This window comes from Triticum dicoccoides, chromosome 3A (assembly GCF_002162155.2).
Source record: "Triticum dicoccoides isolate Atlit2015 ecotype Zavitan chromosome 3A, WEW_v2.0, whole genome shotgun sequence".
Taxonomy (NCBI): domain Eukaryota; kingdom Viridiplantae; phylum Streptophyta; class Magnoliopsida; order Poales; family Poaceae; genus Triticum; species Triticum dicoccoides.
In genome coordinates, this window is record NC_041384.1 from 60,277,286 (window position 1) to 60,296,768 (window position 19,483).

The following is a 19,483-nucleotide window of genomic DNA, read 5'->3' on the forward strand; positions in this document are numbered from 1 at the left end:
CAAAACCTATGGACGCTTATGGTTTATGCAAACTTGTTATACGTGGTTTTGGAACAAACTTTTCTGAGTATTCTAATGGAACACATTAGCATTCACATTGGTGTTCTCTAATGGCACACATTGATCAGTAAAAATAAAAAATGTACCTAGTTATTCGTTCACTTGTTGACCGGTTTGAGGATCTCCTGCCATAGAATCTTGTTCAGGTCACACTTCAGCATGGAGATGGTCATTTTCTTCCTGATGTTTGGTATGTTGTTTTGTCCGTAGTTCGGGAGCCACGTCCCATGCCACAATAACGCGTTCATCAATGAGAATATGCTACAGTCACCCCTACAAAAGAAACCAAATGTCCAGAAACCACCTGCAAAAAAAGGCAAAACTACGTCTTATAACAACGAGATGTATGTAGGTGGGTTACTCCTTACGATACAGTCTGCTTTGGTGCATCGATATCCACAAGTGGGAACTTGTCCATTGTCTTTGCTTTTTTTGGATAGTATTTGTCCCACAACACACGAACTGCTGCTACAATAACACTTGCTACATCATCTAGCCTCTTGGTTTTCTTTAACACCCTCCATGAGTCAAACACTTCGAACCTTTTGTCCCTCAGATTGATGTTGAGTAGCCAGTAGTGGTGTGCACCATCGGCATTCTCTGGATCTAAATTTTCAATCACAGGAATCATAACCTTAAAAAAGCATGTCAGCATAACAAGGACATCAACCGCTGATATGATTTTGGGCAACTCTATATGTTTTTAGGAGCAACATCTCCTATGATTTTTAGGCAATTCTCTAGAATTTCAGGCAACTTCTGATGTAGCTCTCAAAACACTAAAAAACATCAAAAAACTTCTGACATGTGTATGAAGCTTCTGGAATGGCTTATCAGGCAACTCTATGAGTTTTTATGAGCAACTTTTGATGTGATTTTAAGCAACTCCTATGATTTCCTGATATCAGCTTCAGAAAAAATGATCTTAGAAAAAACAGAAAAAACACCAACTTTCTAATGTGATTTCAGGCAACCTTGAGTTGGTAGGAGCAACTTTACTTGAGTCGGTGCGATGGATATGTAAAAACCAAAATAAAGAAAAAAACCTGACTTGTGAACAACAAAGCACAGACAATGCTCTTGGTTTTCAACCTGTGTAGAAAAAAATGTCATTATAACCATGCACTTTTTAGGCAACAATGTAATCTATAACATGCAACTTATATGTAAAGAAAAGCCAACTAATAGATACTGCTCTCTCATATCTTGAGGGGGCTATTATAGTAGGTACACAATAGGGGGGTTGTACATGCACCTAAAGCCATCCTAAATGTGTGTGTCACAGGTCATAGAAATTTAGACAACAAACATACACACGATTGTAGACAACTGAAAAATGTTTTTAAAAGGGGAACAGCTAGTAAGCACATGAAGCATACCATGTCTTGCTCATCCAAACGGTTTGATTCTTTGAACCTGTCATGCAGCTCCTTCACATCGAAATCAAGTTTTTGAAGCCAAGTCCGTGAAGAAAGGTAGAATGAGACGATAAAGAAACAACTTCAGTGCCAAACAAAAGGAAAACACTATGGGTTTTATTTCTCGTACCGAAAACCTAACAGGCATGATTATTTTCTTGGACCCCTCATATCTGTTGTACATGATTGCTTCAATCCCTAACTCAAAGGCATGTCTCTTCATCCATCCCGCCTTCCTCATTGATTGAGCAAGCTCCTTGATTATGCAAAAGTAACCACAATAGTTTATGATATGCGGCCTATAGAACAAAAAGAAAGGCTCTGTTGAGAAAAATAACAATAAGAAAGATCATTGCATGCAAAAGAAAAAAAAAGCAGGAAGAAGTGGCTACTGGAAGAAACACACACATTGTATCATCACCCTGCGACGTCCTCCTCGTCCCTCCTCCTCAAACAAACAGAAGCAGTGCGTACACTCTGTTTGTTTCTGCATTGCATGTGAAATCCTTCCTCATCTCCACATTCACATATGGTGACCTCTGTGACGCACTACAAAAAAAGACACATCCGTGACATTTTGGGCTGAACAAATTTTTTTTCTGTCATACTTATGACACTTCTATGACGATAATTGTGACAAAACCCGGTATCATCATAGATGTGGTGGGCTCCTACTTCTATGACAAAAAATCATGACAGCAAATGGGCTTTTCGTCCTGGGTGGGCCGGAGATGCAAGTGCATGACATTCTTTGGGCCGTCCATGACGGAAAAAACCATGGTAGAAGCAAGGGCGAGAAAATATCGGGGTGTTCCCGGATATGGTGGGTGGTCGGGGCCGAGCGATGCACGGAGGTTTGCGCGTTTCTCTCGTACACGCACGTGCATGGGTGTGAGGCGTTGGGCTCTAACTGAACCCGAGCGAGGCCTTCGCCTACTGAACCCGAGCTATTGTACTGCAGGCTACGCGTTACTGAACCCGAACGATCGATCGATGGCTGTTAACTGAACCCGATTGAGCGATTCCTTCGCTACTGCTGCTAACTGAAGCCGATCGATGCTGCCTCTGGATGAACAGCGAGCGCTGCTGGGGGGGTTGGATGAACAGTTCCCGATGGGGGTGGATGAACAGGACCCCGTGGTGTTGTCTCTGTATGAACAGGAGCCCGACCGATCGAGCCGGTTGGGGTTGGATGAACAAGACCCCATGGAGGGCTGGATGAACAGGACCACCCCGTGGACGGCTGGATGAATAGTAGACAATGGAGGGCTAGATGAACAGTAGCCCGTGGAGGGGTGATACGTCTCCATCGTATCTACTTTCCCAAACACTTTTGCCCTTGTTTTGGACTCTAACTTGCATGATTTGAGTGGAACTAACCCGGACTGACGCTGTTTTCAGCAGAATTGCCATGGTGTTATTTATGTGCAGAAACAAAAGTTCTCGAAATGACTTGAAACTTCACGGAGATTATTTTTGGAAATAATAAAAAATACTAGCAAAAGAGCAAGACCAGGGGGCCCACACCCTAGCCACGAGGGTGGGGGCGCGCATGCCCCCTGGGCGCGCCCCCCTACCTTGTGGGCCCCCTGGAGCTCCTCCGACCTCAACTCCAACTCTATATATTCGTGTTTGGAGAGAGAAAAAATAGATAGAAAGATTCATCGCGTTTTACGATACGGAGCCACCGCCAAGCCCTAAACTCTCTCGGGAGGGCTGATCTGGAGTCCGTTCAGGGCTCCGAAGAAGGGAATCCGTCGCCATCGTAATCATCAACCATCCTCCATCGCCAATTTCATGATGCTCATCGCTGTGCGTGAGTAATTCCATCGTAGGCTTGCTGGACGGTGATGGGTTGGATGAGATTTATCATGTAATCGAGTTAGTTTTGTTAGGGTTTGATCCCTAGTATCCACTATGTTCTGAGATTGATGTTGCTATGACTTTGCTATGCTTAATTCTTGTCACTAGGGCCCGAGTGCCATGATTTCACATCTGAACCTATTATGTTTTCATGAATATATGTGAGTTCTTGATCCTATCTTGCAAGTCTATAGTCACCTACTATGTGTTATGATCCGGCAACCCCGAAGTGACAATAATCGGGATCACTTCCGGTGATGACTGTAGTTTGAGGAGTTCATGTATTCACTATGTGTTAATGCTTTTGTCCGGTACTCTATTAAATGGTTTGTTTACTTGATTTATCTGTTGTTTGATTTTGCTCCATCAACTTTCCTGATGTCCTTCTACATATATATGTTGGTTGTAATCTTCTTGAAGAATGCAAGTACTTGATATTACATTATGTTCTTGTAGGTGAATGGAACTTGTGTTGTTGGTAGAACTCCGTTGAGGACTTCTACCCATGTTGAAGAGCATGTTCTGTGGTATCCAAGAGTAGCTAGCTTTTGTACTGGCAGAGCAGTCTATTTGTAGATCCCAATATTTATGATTGTGTGGATCTGGGTGAAGTTTGAAGTTCCTGGGTATGCAAGATTCGATGGTTAAACTGGTTGATGTGATGTGAATGAGTGTATGGAAACTGGTTGTTGTGATGTGAATGAGTGTATGTAGTTTCACATGTTCTGTTCTGTATAGCATATTGTAATAAACTTATTTTAGTTGTTATTTGAAGATTTTCATATGCTTTCTCTCTTCTGTCTGTTTGATATATACATATATATTGCATATTAATAAGCTGTGAAAAATCTGACATTTGGGACCCATCTGTAAACTGGAGCTGGGAAAAAAAGCTGGAAATAAAAAATAAATTGACTGCAAAATGTTGTGCGCTAGAAAATAAAAAGGCCAAATTGTAGGCCAGGCCCATGTAGCTAACCGAAATTAACATAAAATACATATATTAAAAGGGCTTGCCTAAAAAATAATACATGGGCCGAATTACTGGGTCAGACCCATGTAGCTAATAAAAGCATAGGAAAAAACATTAAAAAGGCTGAATTGTTGGGCTAGGCCCATGTAGAAAATCGAATTGGACCGGGCTGATTCTTGTGCCACATCAGATTTCCACGTTGGATGCCTACGTGGCCTGGGGAGGCTGCTAGTGACCAAAACAAAACAATAGGCATATTTTGGTCGTAAACGTCTACGACCTTCTCATAGAGAAGGTCGTTAATTTCAGTTTACGACTGCCAGCTTTTGACCTTCTGTTTTTGGTCACAAAAAGGTCGCAAATGAAAAACAATGACCTTTCAGTGACCAATAGTCAAGGTCACAAGTTGACATATTTCTTGTAGTGATGTCAGCTTGCGAAAATGTGGTATATATTTAACCCATGTTTTCTAGAATGTACAGTCCATTTGCTGGGCTGGGTGAACAAATAATTTCGTGTCAATGTGGCCCATTTATATTTTCTAAGGAATCCCAGCCCATTTGCACTTCCTTCAAATACACGAATTAGCTGGGCTCGTTATATATATAATGTTATGTTAGAAGGGGCAATTAATATCAAAAAATAAACCGGAGAGGCACATTTTTTATATACATAATTAACAAATTAGCGAGTTATTGCTCAAAATAAAAATGAGCGCATTATTATTACATTGGTCCTTAAAATCTTCGCAAGCTTTTGTACGCAATCACCAGGATTTCCCTTGCCCGTGAGTCAAAAACAACCAGGATTTTCCTTGCCAACTTCTGTTAAATATTTACTTTTATAAGTTAATAACACGTGGGATATTTTTATAATGTATATATAAGTCTCTATAAAATATATGATAATAGTAATAATATAAATATATATATAATGTGGTTAAAAAATACAATGGGCTGCCGATCTTTAAGAAAAATCCCATAGGCTGGTATGGACCTCAAAAAATAAGTTGAAACCACTATCACCGTATGTCGTGGCCTACGCATGTTAAAATACAAAACCTAGGCCTAGCTAATGCTTGTTCGCCCTATGGAAAAAAATGATACCAGATCCCCGAGCGAACTGGATTAAAGAGGGGGCCGACGGCATGACTGAAGAAGCACATGAGGAGCGATTTTTTTCTTCAGTGGATGGCTCTTGATTGTGTTTTTTACGTTCCTCTGCACCATACAACTTGTATTTTTAGCCTCCTAGTCCATGGTGGACTAGCATCCCATTTGCTGGGCGGGCCAACCTACAGAAACCAGCACTTGATTTTTCATCAAGCCCCAAAAACAATGCATTACTATGTTTGTTTTGAGGCCGAAAACATTACAATAGGGGTTGAGCGAGGGAGGGGGCAAGACTGAGCAAAAAGATTAAAAAGAGCTAATGCGTCGTTGCTACCCTAACAAAGCAGGTGCAATTCTTCTCGGGAAGAAGGTGTGTTGTTGACACCCACACGTCACATACCCCACAGTAGGCATACTGACAAGTTCACACACAAGTTCAATAGAAAAGGTAAACATTCGTATCAAACTCAGGTTCACAGGACACGTTCATATTCATAGCCAACATTCACTATCAACAACTCAAAAGATTCATATATACACAAGTTCAGCATGTCTATGGATCCAAATGGTTGATAGATCACACAACAATATTCATAGATAATTCACAAAAAGATTCAGATATACACATGTTTAGTATGTTTATGCATCCAAATGATTGATATCACAGCCAATATGATCCATGGACAAACTTTAATTATCTAGGGTACAGACTGGTAAATGGTGTTCACTCGGAGGTACTTCTTGCTAAAATTAATGCTTGTACGAGTAAACTTTCGAGTACATAAGAGGCAGCACACACAATCTGAACTTTGCTTGTAGGTTTATCCTCAAATAGCGGCCTCGTGCCGAGGGAGGTTTGAGCAACTTGGGCACTACTTTCATCCAACTAGTTTACTGGCTCATCTTGGTCCTGTAGCTCACCAAAATTCTACATTGCAGACTAGTAAATGGTGTTCAGTCGAAGGTACTTCTTGCTAAAATTAATGCTTGTACGAGTAAACTTTCGAGTACATAAGAGGAAGCACAGACAATCTGAAGTTTGCTTGTAGGTTTATCCTCAAATAGTGGCCTCGTGCTGAGGGAGGTTTGAGCAACTTGGCCACTACTTTCATCCAACTAGTTTACTGGCTCATCTTGGTCCTGTAGCTCACCAAAATTCTACATTGCAGACGAGAAAGGAGGCGGTTGAGAAAATGAACCACCCAAATTTTTTGTGTAGTTCAACTGAAATGGAGCATCCCTGGCGTGCAGACTGATTAAGTGCCAGATGAATATACACATCAACCAACTTGTCTGGAATCTTTAAACTCCATGCCATACAGTTCTCTACCATATTAAAAGGCACAAGTTGGGACCAAAGACTGGACTGCGTTTTTCTGGGCTATGTGCCAAGCAATATTTTTGGCGTTCACTCTCCTAATACTTGGAGTTTGACAACTGGTTGACGCCGGTTGATACTCGAATGAATATAGGCACTTCTGCTTGTCAACATTGATGCTTGTCTGAGTGAACTTTGGAGTACATAGCAGTAGCATAAGTACCTGTCCATCTGATCTTTTTGTGTAGTTCTACTGAAATCACCCAATGTAATGATTTGCCTACGAGTTCAGGCTCCAAGTTACTCATTTATGAAATCAGCAAACAGTAGCACAATACCAAATTACCAATACATATGACAAGCACAATAATCAGGATAAAGACCAGTACCAACCTGTGTGAGGTAGCATATCAATTACTATTTCCTTTGACTAGAAGCCGAGATAAGCCAAGCGACTGATAGCAAAGGAAGAATGCAAGACCAGATTAGCGACTGACAGGAAAGGAAGGATGCTGTCGAGGCAATGAAACACCCAAAGTTTTTGTGTAGTTCCACCAAAATCGAGCATCCCTGTTGGCACATATATTGAGAGAGTGAGATTACTGTAACAGTGGGACTAGTTGATGAAACATACACTAACAAATAGAAGCACCCTCATTATCTTAATGGGTAAAGTTAGCAACATAGTAGTCTTGCTTAAAGAGAGGTATTTGTTTATTTAATCAGTGCCAATTAGCTCAACACTCATAGCATTGCCATGTATCATAGGTTGGAAAACTTTAACGTGCAAAGATAACGGAGTTTCTCATGACAGTAGCATGATACAAATAGAGATGACATCAACTAATATGGATGAAGGCCTTAGGCCGGTACAAACCTGAGGAAAAAAGCTTATTCATGTAGTCCTGTAAGAGATGATAAAGCACTCACTGGAATCACTCAATAGTCTGTATTTTTGTGCACTTCAAATGTATGGTTGAAATCACTCTTGTTTACCAGTGCTAAGATTATATCAAAAGATTAACAAGAACTTCTAGCAGAGTTAAAGCACTAGCTGGGATACAGTTCATTGTATTGTCTGGTGTAGTTCCACTAAAATGTATGATTGGCACAACATGATCCCTGTTTGCACAGGATCGTCTCACATGTAAGGTAGATATTGCCGGAGCCCTTGAATGGCCTTGACTGAGGCCTCTGGCTTCAGCAAGATCACCTTGGCACTGTTTCTTCTTCTTCTTCTTCTTCTTCTTCTTCTTCTTCCACTTCATCCTTTGTTTCTCTTTCTCCTCACCAGTTGGTGAAACCAAGTACATGATTGGACTTCTATTTCTGAATTGGTTTTGTCAGTGAGGGAGTACAAGTGTACTAGTAAACAATAGCATTATTTTCTTACGAGAGTCGCAAAATAGAGATGAACACATGCATTAAATATCATTCTTAACTAAAGGAAGGTTATGGCGTCAATATGGATGATGAGGATTGGAATACATATCTCCCTTTGTGTAGTTCCACCGAAATGAATCAACTATTCCATTCTGACATTCCAGTTAAACATCACAAAAGTCACTTCTTTTAAGAAGTATTTTGTGTAGTGCACCAAAAGGTCACAATAGAAACCTGGTGAAATGGATATCCCTGTTTGCACAAAAAGCTACAATGGAAACAGTCAAAGCCTCAAACAATTACAAGCAAAAACATTTGGCTAAACTTGTCATGGCTTATAACAGTGGCATGGCTTCATTTTACCAGGGGCATTAGATTAAGAACAACTAAATATTTGGTATAAGGGCATGGGACTGTGGGTGCACCAGCAGTACAGCACCATGTACCTAAACAGGGGCATAAAGTGGTGATTCAGAGTTTGTTGCCCCGAGAAACAAACATACAAGAAACATATCTGGGTTGGTCCCATTTTTGTTCACTCTAGCCACCTACTCCTATGTGTGGATAGCAAATCTAGTCCTGGTCATACCACTGTGTACAACGTTACCCCGATATTACCCTTTTCGACCAAGAGACCAGTTGGATGACTAGTCTGTACTACTTTCACACCCTTTCCTTCATGTTTGTACCAAGTTCGATGTACATACTAAATTCCCACACCCCCACTTTATTTCTTGTTTGAACCAAGTAAAATATTCGACTCCATGAAGTAGCTTTACCTTTAACAATAGAAGAAAAAATAGGTGACGTTGGACCATCTGATTGAGAGGGGCTGAGAGGTAGAAAATGATGCACATGCAGCGACGTAGCGAGCTAGGGAAGTAGAGCTAAGGCGGTTTGGAAGGAAGATATACCTGAAGGTCATCGGGATGTGGATAGGTGGGCAGCGGGAGGCCGGATCCAACCACACTAGGGCAACGACGAAGGGATCAAAGGACCTCCTGCGCCGGTGCTCGGCCAGAGATAACGGTGCGGCCGTCAGTGGGTCTCCTCCCTCGCTGTCAACAACGGCCTAAACGCTGCCCCTCCTCCCCTTCACTAGCGGAGGGGGATACGTCTGGATCTGTAACCAGCGGTGAGGATAGAAAGACAGTGTTTTTTGAAGGAAGAAAGACAGTGTTACCACCCGTATCTTGTTTAGATCTGGAGAGGATGAGAGTGTGTGAATAGAGCAACCCTAGCAAGCAAGCGCAGAGGCTCCGGCCTATATATACGTAGTGGGGTAGTTTTCCTTTTTCACTCCATCAAAACAATCGTTTAAAATTGTGTACTACGTGCCAGGTCACCGTTTTTTACTTGTTGATCGTTCTTTTAGATAGCTACCTGCTTGTTCCAAGTGGTGTTACGGTGTGCCAGGTCGCACTTTGTATCGTTCAAGTCTGGTACAAGTCCCTCCATTAAATGAACAACCACCCCCTCGTAAAAATTCTGAACAAGCCCACGACTAAAATTATTGGAAACGTGGTTTGCCCCAACATGCATTATTATTTATATTTTCTACTCCCTTCGTTCCTAAATATAAGTCTTTTTTATTAGCCACACCTAAGACAAGAATTTTTATATTAGAAGTGAACCCCACATGTCATAGACACAAAAAGTGTGGCAAGATTCCCTTAGGCAAGCCAAAGTGTGTCTAACAATTTGAGCAACTCAAGTTAGGCAAGTGAGGCAAGTGTGGGAAAAATAATGTGGCAACATAAGACAAACATAGTCACAATCCAAACAGCCCCGTAATTTTTTGTGACATGCATGAAATTTTGGTTAGTTAAATTCATAGTCAAAATTTGGCAAGGTGCATCAAATCAATACATGCAAGTATCAAAAGGGAAGTCACGTCATGCATGCATGCGTTGTACTCCCTCCGTTTCCAAATATAAGTCTTTTTAGAGATTGCAACGAGTGAGTACATACAAAGCAAAATATGTCTACATACATCTGTATGTTGTAGTCCATTTGAAATGTGTAAAAAGACTTATATCGAGTGCAGTGCTTTGATGTGTCGTGTCAACTCATACAAGACTGAGAAGTTTGATTACTACAATGCCCTCTCCCTTGCGGACTGAGCTTCGGTGCCTTAAGTGCAGCTGCCTTTGGCTGCATGACAGGTGGGCCAACCACCTGTTGGGCCCACCTGTCATAGACGCAAAGGCAGGAGCAGTAAGTCAATGAAGTTGCGTCCCTCCCTTGCACATGAGCGTGGTTGCTGGCAGAACTAGTAGGAGCTTTCGCTACACGCTATCCCTCCCGCACGAGGTGGAAGGACATGCAACAGTGGATTCGATACTGTAGAAGTAGGAGTAACATCATTGTTCGTCTTCTCGAAGAGGCGAAGAGCCAAGCACAACCCGAACGTGGCAGTTGCGAACGCTAGTGTGGTGCGGTGCCTTGCAGCACGCATATCGGCATATAGCCATGCTCTTGCATGAGACAAAATTGCTATTTGAGCCCACTATTGTAGTACTAGTACTTGCTAGTATAGCCTTGTAAACCGGAAATGACTATTTGCCTTTCTAGAGATTTCAACAAGTGACTAGACTACACCGCGTGCAGTACTCCCTCCCTTCCGGTTTAGAGCAAGTACAATAGAGCTGAGTCAGCGAGCTATAAGGATTAAACTAGTATATTTCTGCTTAGCTGGAGGAAAGAGAAGAGGAGAGAGAATGTAAGCAGGCTCTTCGTGAAGAGCCAGCTCTAGCACGTGCTCCTAGATACTTCGTGAGGATAAAAGGTGGGCCACATAATAAAAAAGTAGTACACTCTTTTGATCTACTATTGTACATGTTGGCTATAAGATGGGTTGTAGATGACATGGCACTGGCTTATAGCCAGCATCTGGCTATACTATTAACCATGCTCTTATAGGGCTCAAATCTCAAATCTCATCAACCAAGGCATTTTGCGATTGGAGGAATGTATCTCGTACTTTACAAAACTACCCTAATTAAACTCATGCATTAATTATGTAGTTCTCTCGTTTTCCTCTCCACCTTGGTCGCGGTGCACAATATTGAGCACTCCTATATGACTAGCTGCTCTATCTACATGCAGGACATCAAAGCATCCGGGCCCGCGTGCCATCCACCAAATCACAGCGAGGTGCTACAGTCGAAACTCACCAGTCACCCCGGTGTGGCCGTCATGACCCGTCATATCACAAAACCCACACCTTTACTAGCAGTGGTAAAGTGGCCTCAAAGTTGGACTGGACGAAGCAACCATCATTTCACTCAAATGCTCGTTGAAGCCCTTTCTCCCCTTTCTTAAAGAAAACCTCACTCCATGCTACTCACTTCTGCCATTTTTCTTGTGTACCGACGAAGGAAAGGTGGGCGAATCACTGATGCTGCTATATTTTCATTCCAAGAATCTTCTTTTTGTGAAGCACTGACCGATTCTCACAGCCTATTCTTTTTCCGTTTTCATTGCGATTGTGGTTTCCTTTCGATTGATTTTTGTTTGTCAATTCATTGATGGATCCTGGAGCACTAGGCAAAGAGTTGCCGGCGAACAACCCACTGGAGACAGCGATCTCCAGGAAGCGAGCACCGACCAACGAGTTGACCTTGTTGGCGGGCCAACCCATGGAGACGAAAAACTCCAAGAAACAAGCATTGGCCAAAGAGTTGACGACGTTGGCAGCCGAAATCCTCAAAGAAAGTTGGAAGAACAACAAGGGCCCCACCGTGCCTACCCCAGAAACTCTGATGGCCACCTATGCGAGGCTCAAGGCCGAGTTTGAGGAGATAGTCGCCGTTGAGAAGCAGTATTCCCCTGGCAAGGTGATGGACCCTATCGAGGACGAGGAGATGGCCCCGGAGGGACGGGATCCCCCGATGAGCTGCACAAGGTAAAAAATAATGGATTATTACCATAGTTGTGGTTTCTGATTATTTGCAATGTGCTTGCTAATATGTTAGGGTTGTGCATGTGCCGGTGGACGTCCTTGATGATTCCGATGTCGCGGCCCGTCCTGTGGACAACACCCAGAGATCATTTTCGATGTCGCGGTCCGTCCTGTTGGCATCGCCTCGGAGATCAATTTCGATGCCGCTGTCCATCCCGTGGACATCGCCCCAGAGATCGATTCCGATGTCGTGGTCAGTCCTGTGGACATCACGCCAGAGATTGATTCCCATGCCGCTGTCCGTGCTGTGGTCATTTCCTGAGAGATCGATGACAAGAAATAGTTGGTCGCGCTAATCCTTAAGGGTAGTTTGCATTGCCCTGTGTTTAATTACCAGAACAATGCGTGTTATCAAACCATCTTAGGGCTAGTGCATTGTCTCGTGTGGGCGGTACTTGCTACTTTTGTGATAGTGAATCATGCGAACCCTCTCCGAGTTATGGAAACAGATGTATCCTCACTAGCTTTTGATGTAATATATGGCATGCTTAGATGTAAGTTTGAACTATTTATCATATCAGCATGGCTTGTTTGATGATTCTTGGTGTTAGTAGGCTAGCTACTGTGTGAGCTATAGTACTTGCAAAACACTCACCGAAGAGAAACGTTGGGGCTGATGAGCTCGTGGTACGCTTATACTTATCCATCGTCGATCGGCCAATAGCCCAAGCTCCTAAAATTGTAGGCTTAGTCGACACGGATACATCCAGGCCTCATTTGGTTCATAGGGTAGGAAAATCATAGCAGAAGTACAGAGACGTACAACAGAAAATCATAGCAGTACAGAGACGTACTCCCTCCGTTCCAAAATAGTTGACCTATAGGCGGGCTAGTTTGGCCTAGTGGGTTTCAGTGATATGACGTGGTACAGTGCCGTCCAGTCTTTGCATGTGGCAGCAGTATTGAGGGTACAATAAGTTTTCTTGAAGAAGCGGAATTCAACGAAGTCATGATGGTTCCTTCGTTCGACCAACTTACACTGGGAAAGGTTGGGCCTGCGATATGACCAGAGTAGACCAGGATAATTTTTTTTAAAAAATAGTATCACTGCCGATTCATATTTATTTTTTTATTTCTGATGAATGCTAGCGTTTCAACTCTTACGACGAAGAGTGCCAAACACGGCACGTGCTGGATGTCCCACACGTCAGCGAAAGGAGTGGGACATGAACAGCGTGGTAGAGCCCATCGAAAAAAACAGCGTGGTAGAGCGTCTCCACTTCTTCCACTTCTGGGTCGGAGACCACAAGTAGTAGTACTAGTGGTATGAACAATACAAAGTGCGACCTGGAGAGAAAGACACGTCTAGTTGGAAGGTCTCAGGGCATACACGTAAACAAATATAAAAGCTTGTATGTGCCTCCAACTAATATAGTAGTAGTAGAGTACTTAGGCACGTACTCCATAACATCACCGTGCATTGCATGTACAACATTTAGTGGTACTCCCTCTGTTCCAAATTACTCATCGAGTAATTTGAACTAAAACCACGACGAGTAATTTGGAACGGAGGGAATACATAGTAAGAGAAAAATGCCGCCCAAGAGTTCCCTTCTCTACCCACTTTTGGGTGTTTGGTAGAGTGTATGGAGGGTGCATGATCCAAACTAATTTAGCCCAAATACACTAGAAGCATGCATGAAGAGGGGTTTTGAGTTGAGCATGCATGAAGAGGGAACAACTATGCTGAGACGAGAACGCAACCAAAAACACCCTATATGCCACGCATGTTCATACCATTTGTGCCTTTCTACTTCACTTACTCCGGACTCCCCCATGGCCCACCTCACATTATCACTATATATATTTCTTGGAGTCCGTGTGCAGTGGGCGGGGATCTCTTCTCCCTCTCCCGTCTCTCTCTTCTCAGCCGACGCTCGCCGAGCGATTAGATTTCGGCTATCGACGGTTTATTCCCACATGCTACTGAAAATGCAAGACAACGCGTGTCCCCTCTGGCGAGGGGCGTGCGAGCCAGACTGTCGGGCGTGCGATGCGTATGAGTCATAAGTATGCCGCCTTTTCCTTTTGAACTTGCAAAGCGTAACATTTTTGTGCGATTGATTATAGAAATCCAGAACAAAATGACGAGGGCGGTGCTTTCCTGCGTGTTAGGTGGGATAGTTTGAGTGATATGACGTCCTACAGTGTCGTCCACTTGCTCCATTTTTATGTAAGCAAGAGTCTACACTCTTACGTGGGAGGAGTGCGAAACACGGCGGATCTGATTTTGATCGAGGGAAAACTATTCCCTGCGAAATAATGGAGCACTGTTAGCGATTATAGCATGATACATAGGGCATCTCCAGCGCTGGCCCTCAAATTTACACCGGCATCTGTCCGAGGACACTGATGGATGCCATCCAATGTTGCCGCATACCTTTCGACACTATATGAACTAACCGGACGAAATTCATGCAAACAAAGCAAATTTCAAATTAACCGGATGAAATTCATTACATTTCGAAAAAAATTCCTATAAACTGGACGAAATTCATTACATATTTCGCACAAACTATACTAAAACCTACTGTAAACCTAATCTAAACGATCACCGGTGCCTGACCACCATGTCCGGCCATGAACCTAAGAAAGCCAGCTATTGCCTTTGCCTCCTCATCCGCCTAGATAACCTCCTCCTCCGGAGCATAAGGTTCTGAAGATTTCCGCCTCCACGTCGCCATCAAGCGGCTAACCGGCCGCCGATGTTTATCCTACCAAGCTCGGCATCGACTGAGTGGAGGAGCGGTGGCCTTCTTGGGAACAGAGCGGCGGCGACCTATCATGTACTACTCTTCCTCGCTGCCAGCTGCGAGCCGCACACGCGCGCCGGCTTCGTGGTCATGGCGGCGGAGGGTGGCCGGGGGGGAGCCAGCGATCTCCTTCATCTGCTCTTGCGACAGTACATCCAAGAGAGCTTTGTAGCGCGCCCGGAGCAGGGCCGCTGATGTCCTTCGTCTGCTCCTATGACAGTACGTCCAAGAGAGCTTTGAAGCGCCAGGAGGCCATGGTTGGAGTGGTGCCAACAGATGGAAGGGGCCGGAGGAAAATGAGTGTGGGTCTTTGGCTATGGCTAGGAGCTGGGGCTCAAGTTAATATAGTGGACGAATGGCAATGAGCCGCGGGAGACGGATGGATGGCTGGCGCCGGAGTAGGTTCGTTGGCAGCCGCGTGTCATTAATGTGGGCGGTGGACAGAAGGATAGCCATGGTGTCATTAACGCGGAACAGTCGCTTGCACCGGGATGCTGTGCTCTCTCGGCTATCGCTCTGCTGCAATGCCGGCGCCAGTGAGAGGTCGCGTGAATGCGGACGCTGCTTCAGTGACTTAACCGCAGGTGCATTGTATCACTGACATGTGGGCCCAACAGGCATCTGGCCGCATGTCAGTGACACACCAACTGCACCTGCAGTTAAGGCCGGTGAATGCGGCATTGATGTTCTGGAGAGACGGTGATCGTTTCAGGCGGGAAGCGCGCACTAGCCATGGAAGGGGTTTCGGTAGGCCAGGGTGGTCAGACGCTGGCATGGTGGTAAAATGTGAACTCATGGATGATGAGCCTTTGAAGCGTATGCGGCACGTATTGACAACCAGGCGTCCATGCAACCGCTCTTGCCTCCAGCTAGCCTTCGACGACCACTAGAGCTGTCACCAAGTGTCGTTCATGCCACCGCGCCGCACACTAACCGGTAAGGATGCGATGGCATCCCGCCGCCCCGAGTTCCTCACCACCCACGACCGAACACGGAATGGAAGGGAAGCGGTGGCATCCCGCCGTGCCGAGTTCATCGCTGCTCGCAACTTTCACACCTATGTGGGCGGAATTTGAAGCTGCCAAGGCTGAATGGGCGGTACAGCAAGAGGCGGCCAAAGCCGCACAGAGGGAGCGGAAAAGTCAGAAAGCACTCAAGAAAAGAGAGGCCCACAGCCGCAAGAAAGAGTAGGACGCACGCGCTGCTGCTGAGAGGTCAGCGGATATCCAAGCACGGTGGGGTGTCGCCGACAAAGCCAGGAAGGAGAATGACGGCGTCTGGCCAGCATGTGAGAAGTAGTAGTACTAGTAGTTAGTGTGTGTGTCTGTGTTGCCCATACTTTTGTTTAGTTAATTACGAGCATGTACCAGTACTACTGTAGTTTTTAGAGCAAATTACCAGTACAATAGCCTAGACTCAATGGAAAAATTCCTATCCTATGCATCAAATGGCGTCTCTTTATCTATAGGAATTGAGATGCATGCCATCTCAATTCCTATGATTTTCATATTCCTATAAAATTCCTATCCTATGAACCAAAGGAGGCCTCTGCTGGAGTAACTACTGTAGCTAGCAGTACTGCTGGTATAGTAGTTTTCTTCAAGAAGCGGAATTCAACAAAGTCATGATGGTTCCTTTGTCCGAGCAACTTCACAGTGTGTAAGGTTGGGTCTGTGATTTGATGGCTCATTAGTATTTACTGCGGCGCGATAACCGGGGTGACTCTCCCTTGGAGTTCTGCGAGCATGGCAAGTGGACCAGGATGGTCGACGTCCCACATGTCGGCGAGTGGAAGTATTCTTTCCAATATCGAGGAGCAAGGAGACCGCGTGGTATAGTATCACTGGTGATTTATATTTATTTTTTATTTCGGATGAATGCTAGCGTTTCAACTCTTACGATGAAGGAGTGCCAAACACACGGCATGTGCTGGATGTCCCACACGTCATCGAAAGGAGTGGAACATGAACATCGTGGTAGAGCGTCTCCACTTCTGGGTTGGAGATCACACGTAGTAGTACTACTGTACTAGTGGTATGAATGATACAAAGTGCGACCCGGAGAGAAAGACACGTCTAGTTGGAAGGTCTCAGGGCATACATGTAATTTTTTTATAAAACCTAATATGTGCCTCCAATTAATATAGTAGTAGTAGAGTACTTAGTAACGTACTCCATAACATCACCAGGCATTGCACGTACAACATTTAGTGGTAGTAAGAGACAAATGCCTATATGCCACGCATGTTCATACTATTTGTGCCTTTCTACTTCACTTACTGCGCTACGTTACACAGGTTCGCACGTCCACTCCTGGGTACATGTCCGTCTCGTAGTTCCAGTCCCACGTGTTCTTCATATAGATGGAACGATCCTTGCATGACATGTGCACCTTGATGCTAGATGTCTCGCATGTTGGCAAAAGGATGAACAAATCTCACGTAAAAAAATAGAGTGGAAGAACATAGATTCTCAATGACCGAGAAGGAGCAAGGAACCTCGTGGTGGATCGTCTGCACTCATTATATTTTATATTATTCAGCAATATAAAATCAACCAATCATCTCCACAGTGGACTGGAAGAGTACAAAACACGGCAGCACAGTGTAGTTACATCATACTAGTACATGGCTAACCCACGCTATCACCATATTTCTTGGCTTCCGTGCGCCACCTATCTCTAGTAATCCAGCAGCCCGTATCACTTCTCCCGCCTCGTCTCTCTTAAAGTGCGGCGGGATGGCATTTTTGCCGTCTATTTAGGTTAGTTAACTCATCACATTTTAGCGACATGCCAAGAGCATTCTAAAAAAATTCCTTTCACATTCCATTTTCAAAAAGAAAAAAATCCTTTCACGTACGAATTTGACTGTATGCTTTGAGCAACTTGCATGTTATATACTGCTCCTGTTTGGATACTCTAACTTAGCTAGAGGTTAGACTAACTCATGACTAACCCTGAACTAACTGTAACCAAAGACGTGTTTGGGTGACAGGGTTAGATTGACAATAAATGCACTTGATGGAGAGAGAAACGTGATTTTTCAGTGGTCCCAATGAGAACTATCTCCAGTTAGCACCTCTTGGGTGGGATAGTTTTTTTTTGGTGGGTTCGGTGCAACTTGCTCCAATTTAAACCCTCATGCTTGGATACTTTAGGGCTATTTGAGCCCCAACTAGCTCAAACTAACTCTAACCCATGGATCCAAACAGGGCCTATGGCCAGCCTCGAAGCGGAGCAGTCGCGTGCATCGGGAAGTGGCGCTCTCTCGGCCGTCGCGCCGCTTCAAAGCCTGCGCCAGTGAGAGGTGGCCCCTGCTCTGGCCGGGCATTAATGCGGCACTGACGCTCCAAGGCTACACTGACCGTTTCACGCGGGAAGCATGCGCTGGCAAGGGAGTATAGGTTTTGAACCGTTCCAGGTGTAGTATTGGTAGTTTGCAAAACTACTCAATTATTGTACTCGGTTTCCTAAAAAATTGTGGTAAAAAATGTTACTCCACAGCCCACTTCCCTTCTCCTTCCTTTCCATCGCCCGCGCACGTCCGTGGGAAGCGACCGGTCAACCCTTATATAGGAGTGCGCACAAAAAGATGCATGCATGACCACTAACATTTCCAGATTAAAGTGCCACTCCAGCGGGAGTATGGCGTATGTTGTTACCTTCGGCCAGGCCATGGATACCGGGCGACGGCGACCAGAGAAGAGGCGGTGGGAGGAGAATGAATGCAACTACTGTTTGGGTTCTCCATCCGGCTTAAATAAATGCACAGCATCACGTGTACCCGCGGGTGCACAAATTGTAACATACATGTCTGCTTAAGTGGGCGTCACGTAACTGGTGTATGTGTGTGAGAGAGAGAGAGAGAGATTCCGAGAGAGGTGCGTGTGTGCGACTCTACTCTTCGGACATGTACTCAACCTTTTGCATCGGGATATAAGTATAATGGTATTTACTTTAGCTAGTGATTTACATGGCCATGTTAACATAGTTGTGTAAAAAAATGTCACTTCCTACTCATGATTTGCATTATATAATTACAAGCAAGATGCTCATGCATTGCACGGAACATCAATATGCATTTTTTTTACAAAACACCTATTGTGATTTACCCATGCAGGAGTAATCCCATATGTAAAAACTAATGATATTTCGAGAATTTTATCAGAAAACTGGTATCTCGAGAATGTCATCAAAAAAATGAAAGATGAGAGATAAGGTGAGGAGGAGTGAAGCATGGTGGTGACTGGTGGTCGGAATGGGCGGAGGCATGGGGATGGACGGCGCCGGAAGGCGGCAGCGGCCACCATGCTAGATTGTTTTAGAGACTTTCTTTTTTAATTGCCCAGCAATGACGTTGTGGGAGATAAGGATGTGGAGAGAGGTGCGGGTATCTTTTGTAAAATTATCATAGTTTGCTTTCTATCCGTCAGATATATATCAGACGGTCTATATTACAAGATGGCAGGCACACCATCATCACCAACTCAGTTTTTTATAAGAGTACATATACAGATGATAAGTTTGCTAACTACTAAAGTAAAGTGGAATTTGTCCATGTTATACAAGTAAATTAAGGTGATTGTTTATCATACGGGTAAGGTTGGATGAAGGGTGGTAGGAACAAATGCTCCGCCTA